The sequence below is a fragment of the Oxyura jamaicensis genome, chromosome 2 (genome assembly GCF_011077185.1).
Source record: "Oxyura jamaicensis isolate SHBP4307 breed ruddy duck chromosome 2, BPBGC_Ojam_1.0, whole genome shotgun sequence".
Classification (NCBI taxonomy): domain Eukaryota; kingdom Metazoa; phylum Chordata; class Aves; order Anseriformes; family Anatidae; genus Oxyura; species Oxyura jamaicensis.
In genome coordinates, this window is record NC_048894.1 from 19171658 (window position 1) to 19178191 (window position 6534).

The following is a 6534-nucleotide window of genomic DNA, read 5'->3' on the forward strand; positions in this document are numbered from 1 at the left end:
TTCTCTCTTTCTTTCTCTCTTTCTTTCTCTCTTTCTTTCTCTCTTTCACTAAGGTGAAACAACCCTCCTTATGACTCGCATTTATCCCTGTGCACGTCTGTAAATGGGAGGAAGGAGAAGTTGCGTGAGTTCTGTCCTTATGTGGGACTGAAACTTATTTAAGCTGGAGAGTTGTGTATATGTGGAACAAAGTTGTGGATCTTGATTTATATTAGGATTGCAGTATTTTTCTGAATGTGGTGGATTTTGTCTGCTGTGTATGTTGTATGTGCTACTGCATACACAGTTAGATGTACTCAGATCGATGTGATTGTATCAAATGAGACTTTTTTTTTTTTTTTTAAATACAGTAAGTACTGAAAAACGAAGAGGCTGTTAAGATGTCTTATTGAAGTAAGAATACTGCTAAAATGCAACCATACTTTCAGAGAGTAGCCCTATGTGTGTAACAACTGACAAGTGATCGCTGATCCTTAGGGCCTGGATGTGGTAAGGGGAAATCTTGTACTGATTATCATTATAAGCAGGACTGTGCAGACTGTGCTTATGCCTCAGAGCCAGCCACACATCTGGATCTATGTTCCCTAAGCATTGTCTTCTACAAGCAGCAAAAGATGATGCTAAATGATACTGATACCATTGTTTCAAGTAATTGCAGTATTTTTTTAAACAATTATAATAATCTTTAATAATGCTTTGAAGGTAGCAGAGGACAGCATATTTTCTGTATGTCAGACATGAAATTTCCAACAGTTCATTTTATTACGTGCTATCTAGGAAAGATATTCTGAAAGTCGGTTTAAGGCACTGAAATAATTCTAAGCATGTTTTGCTAGTATCTGTTGTAATAATAAATGAATCATTGCTTGTTTTTAAGACTAAGTAGACAATTAATTCTGTTCATGTGATGTTTTTTCATTTTACTGGACATAAGTTCATACCTCAAAAGTTGATACAGTGGGGTTTTAAACTCTTATTTTAGCTAAAGTGGCCATTATTTTCTGCAAAGGACAGCTCATGACATGAAATTTGTTAGGGTACCTACATGTAGATGCCTGCAGCTGCCAAGGGCCTCTGTGTTCTGAGTTCTTCTTACAGTGAAGCTTCTGTAAACTTACTCAAACAATGCAGACCAACCATTTCTCAACAAAATTGCAGTAGTCACCAGAAGTGGGAGCAAGGCATGGATAGCTTTTTGTGTTGATATTTACATGCGCTGTAGGTTATATTTTAAGTCACTTTTTTTTTTTTTTTTCCAAATGTTTTTGAAATCCCATCTGTTTTATTCATTGAGTAAAGGAAGGAAAAAGTCAATAACTTGTCCCTGGTGAGCAGGAGTTTAATTTTAACACAAATCTCCTTCTTTGCATGCCCAGGGGAAGGGCCGTAAGAGATGCTGTTTGGGATCCAGTGGAACAGTTATCATTGGGATGACTGTGCTCCAGAGTTAGGAGAATCCTGGCTTGAATCTCAGGTTAAAGAGTTGTGGGGTTTTATTATTTTATTTTATTTTTTATTTTATTTTATTTTATGCCAACTTATTTCTCTTCCTTGTGGTAAATACTGATTTTTAAATAAAAGCAGGAATAATTTTTATTTTTATTTTTATTTTTTTTTTTTTGCCTTCTTGATGGAAAAGGGTGATGATTTGGTTTCTCAAATTTTTTCTACACTTGTTCTGTACCGAGGAAAGAGGGTAGCTTCAAACTTTGTGGCATATCTACTTAATGTTACTTTTAGATTTGTAATGTGTACCCACATGTGAGAGAAAGTCAATTTGAAATATGTGGCGATTGTAAACGTATCACCTACTCTGCAAGATTTACTGATGGGGCATTTGGATCTTTTCCTAAAACACTTGCTATGGAAATTTCTGAGGAACTGATGCCATACTATTTACTAGCTGTATGGTTTGGCATGGGGCTCTCTACTGGCAGTGCCAAGCGGCCGGTCTCACCTTGAAAAGTTGTGATCCACGCGAGGCCTTGGGCTTTGAAAGTTGTTTGTCTTTGCAGGCAGGTTCTGGAGGAAGATCAGAGCTGCAATTAATCTATTTACAGTTAACGCTTACGCGTGGCTTACTCAGAAAAAACACTACACTTAAAAACAAAAAAAGATGGAAAAGCCGTAGAACAAATGACTGAATAGAGAAAATCTGGTTTTAATTAACTCTGAAATTGGTTGCAAATGTTTTCAAAAACTTTTAACGTTAACAGGTTTGTAAGTTGCTCTTTTGGAAGCCCTCCGCAAGTGGCACGGATCTCCAGAGAGTGCACGAGTGGTGGAGATGCTGCGCTGGCAGCTGCAACGCATGAAGCCGGGTCCCCCCTGGGAAAGAAACCTCTTCCAGGAAAGAGCAGAGTCCGGGACCGTGTCTGGTGGTTGCCTGCACAGAAGAGTTTAGCTTTATGTACGTGAGTGTGTTTTATCTCTTATTTGCTGCTTCTCTTGCTGCAAAAATGCAAGTCATTTGGTATTTCCTCTCTTTGAGATGCTTCCTCATTTTGAGTCACCTTGGGGCCCAAAACAGTATTCCTGACCCCACTGGGGCCTGTCCCTCCTGCGCATCACTTAATAAAGTGCATTTGGTCATTGACCTGGGCTTTATCTCACACAAACGAGTTAGCACCCTTCCAGAGGGGTGCACTGTGCGTGGAGACTCAAAGGAAGCGGAGAGGGTTGAGGTAGCTGAGGGAAGCACGTGCTATCAAGTGTTGCGGTTGCAGGCAATGCATAAAAGCTTTTCCACGGGGCTGGAGTGAGTGGTTAATTTTAAGAGCTGATCTCCAGTTCTTAGCTGCAACTGAAAGTGGTGACATAGTAAAGGAAAAGGTGTAGGGATTTCCAGAGCAGTCAGTGTTAAGGACTATGTTAGTTTATTATAGGTAAACATTCAAAACTCTCCGCCAAGCCTAAATGCTTAAATAGCTGGGATTGGCAAGTAATTACTAGAAATACAGTGTATATTTGCCAGTTTAGGCTGCAAATCTAATTTCTGATCATGTCCAACATAAATGGATGATTGATTTCTGTGTGGAGCCAGGAGTTGGACTTGGGGATCGTTGTGGGTTCCTTCCAGCTTGGGATATTCTTTTCTGTTCTGTTCTATGAATATCAGAAGTGTTTTTATGACAGAATCCTGTCCAAGCTGAGGTTGTTTTGGGGGAGTAAAAGGAATTGGATGTATTTAAAAAATAATGTTTGTTACCTTGCAGAGCACAATTAAGCACTACTTCATTTTTGTGGAAAGCCTCAACCTTTACAGAGAAAAAGCAAAACGCTGTGAAAAAATCAGCAAGGCTTTGAAAAATGTTTCAGTAGTGAAGCTGAACAAATCATTTTAAAAATAATTTACTCTGTGAATGTAAATAACGTGATAATTGATCTCAGCCCACAAGAGTCATACATTTTTCAATTTCTTTAATTAATATCTCTATTTGAATTATCTGGTTAAAACGTTTGATACTTGTCTGGAGTAGCTCCTGGTCAGAGTTGCCGCAGCAATAATAAACACTGTTCCGGCTCTTTGACAGATGAGCGTGCAGGCATATCACGGGAGATTTTTACATGTGTAGATTTAAAATCATTCCCACGTGTGAATGTTTGTAATGTCTGTGCATGATTTGTTCAGCACTGCTCAGCTGCGAATGCAACCATCACGTTTTGCTTGCAGTCTAAGTCAGCAGGCTTTTCTTAGCAGCTCTGGTTAACGCTTTTTCCCGTTGACTTTCGCTGGTGATAGATTGCTGCCAGGTTGCATACTGGTTCTCTCGAACCCTCTGGTACTGAGAGCTGCCAAAAGGATTTTTTGCCTGTTGTTAGCACGACTCAGGGAATTCACCTCTTGCAGCTTGCATGATCCCCAGGCAGGTACTAATTTGATTTCTGGGATGCCCGCGTAGCCTTTTAAAGCTATCCGTTAATGCCGAACCCACGAGCCCTGGGTGCAAACCTTTATGTGGTGAGAGAGGTGAAATCCTCCCCCTCACGCGGGAGTGGGGCCCTGCGGGCGGACAGGGTGGAAGATGCTCTCCTCCTTGGCGCTGCACTGCAAGCATCCGCTGCCCTCCCTCGGGTGCTGCTCTGGCTCACCGCCCTCCTGTCCGTCTTGGGTCCATGTGAAACCCCAATACACACGGCATGGGGGTGCCTCCCAGTCCTCGGGGGCTGGATCTCCACTGCCTTGAGGTCAGGTAGAGGAGCGCTGTTATTTCAGTTCCACAGGTGACAACAGAGGTAGAGGCACTGCAGCCCACATTTCTCTGTAGCACCAGGCACTTTGGTGTTTGCCTTATGTCTCGAGCGTGAGGACTTAGATTCTTTGATAACTCATCTTGTCGGAGGTTTGTGCAAGTGAAAAAAAGTGCTAAACTGGATCTCTTGTTTCTGCCTTCATTCCTGTCACTTGTCAAACCAACCTAGTGTACCGTGGTGTGCGTGCCTGTGTGCGTGCAGTACTCCTGGCGGGCATTTCAGTTCAGGAAACTTCTGCTGGCCTAACAAAGTAGGAACATTTACAGGACTCATCAGGAGTAAGTAATAATTTTAATGGAGCAGTTAATTAGCTCTGCTCTTTTCAGACAGGAACATTAGAATTTAATGAGAATTGCTAATTTCATAAAGCATGGAAATATATTGCCCCAAGCAAAATATGGTAAAACACGTTGTCACAAATAGCATTTTTAAATGACCGTAGTGACATTTTCTCACATTGTCAGATGATCTATAGTGTTTGTGTGTAGTGACTCTAGGTAAAGTATATATTTGGCTCACATTACAGGATATATTACTGTTTTAAGATACAATTTTCAAAGGCTTTATTGTTGGGGAATAGGAATACAAACTTAAATGCGGTGTTGTAAATGTGATTCTGTATCACTGTGAGCTTTTCTCTTGACCATTTAAAAAACAAGACTACTGATCACCTTGAAGCATCATGTAAGAGCAACAGAATTTCTTTGACATGGGCTATAATAGTCTCTTGTGTCAGATCTATCACCCTACTTATCTGAGTTACCTGTTGGAGAATAAGATGCCATAAAAAAGGACAGACAATGTTTACCAAACAAATACGTTTGGGGCTATTTTAGTTTGACATAATTTGGCAACATTCCTAACGTAACAAGCAACATACAAACATTTCATTTAAGGGGATTTTTTCTTTAGTATTTTATGTAAATGCTTATCTGCAGTTTCTGCGTCTAAGCTATTGTTCACAGTATAACAGGAAACTATTTCTCATTTCCAGATTCAGGGCTGGTTTAAATTGGTCCGGCTTCCACTGACCTCCATGGGGTTGTACCAACATCCAGGAGTGGAGGGTGGGACCCCAAATCTTTAATGAGGGTTCTAGAAGTCCTGGAAGAGAGGAGAGGAAATTCATTCTGTTTTAAGTGTGCAATGCTATTATATATATAACAAATGGTGAGTGTTCTTTAGTGTTCTTGCTCCTGTGTGTGAATATATATGTGACATTCTTTATTTTATTCTTTGCAAATTAAAATAGCTGATAGAGAAAGCTGAAAAAAATGATATAAATATTGACAATACGGATATTATGAACTGATATGGATATTGTGATTGTGAATATTATGAACTGGCTTTCTGAACGTGGCCTGAGCTTGCGTGCTGAACAAGCATAGCACAAAATGGAGGCAGCCAAAAAAGTTGATCCTGATCCCTCGTAGTGTGATGCAGCATGTATAGTCCAACAGAATTAAATAAGCATAACACTGGTGTAACAGGGCAGAGATTCAGACTTGCATAGTTCTGACCTTATTCCTGAAAGAGTTATAGCCTGGATTAAACATGTCAGAGTGAGTAAGGGCCAAAACAGAGCTTTCCTGCCACCGAGGCTGGGCTGTACTACCCTATCATTAGATCACTGTAAGCAGGGAGATCTGAATTCCTCCTGTTGCAGCAATACCTAGCCAAAATACAGAAAGATCAAACCCTTCAACTTTTCATGATAGTCCAACCCCTTTCATTTCTTGAAAGTGCAGAGCAGTAAAATGAACCGTTCTTTCTTGCTGGCTCTTCTGAGCAAAAAATAGCAAGATAAAACCCTGGCTCAAACTTCAAACACACAATACATCTCCCACTACAGATGTGGAAGAAAATTACTCATGAGATTATTTATTTATTTATTTTTTAAATAAAAATTTGCATTAAAAAAAAAGTAATCATTGCAGACTTTCAACAGTCATAATAACATATGTAATAGATGTATTAGTAATTAGCAATATATACATAGGTAGGCTGAAAACTGCGTGGGAGATGAGTAACTGGAGGGAACATTGCAAGGGTTGGCCATTCAAAGATGCAACAAAATGTATTCTACTTCTCCCCCCCAAATTATTAACTTTTATAATAGTTAATGCTAAAAAGGATTTTTTTACCCTCTTTTTTATCTCGCAAGCATGGTGATTTACATGACAATAAAGATTCTTATGCACTGCAGCAGCAGTGGGGTGCTAGGAATCAGAAATCAAGAGCTGCTGTGTCCATGTAACAAAAATACATCTCTTCCAGAAG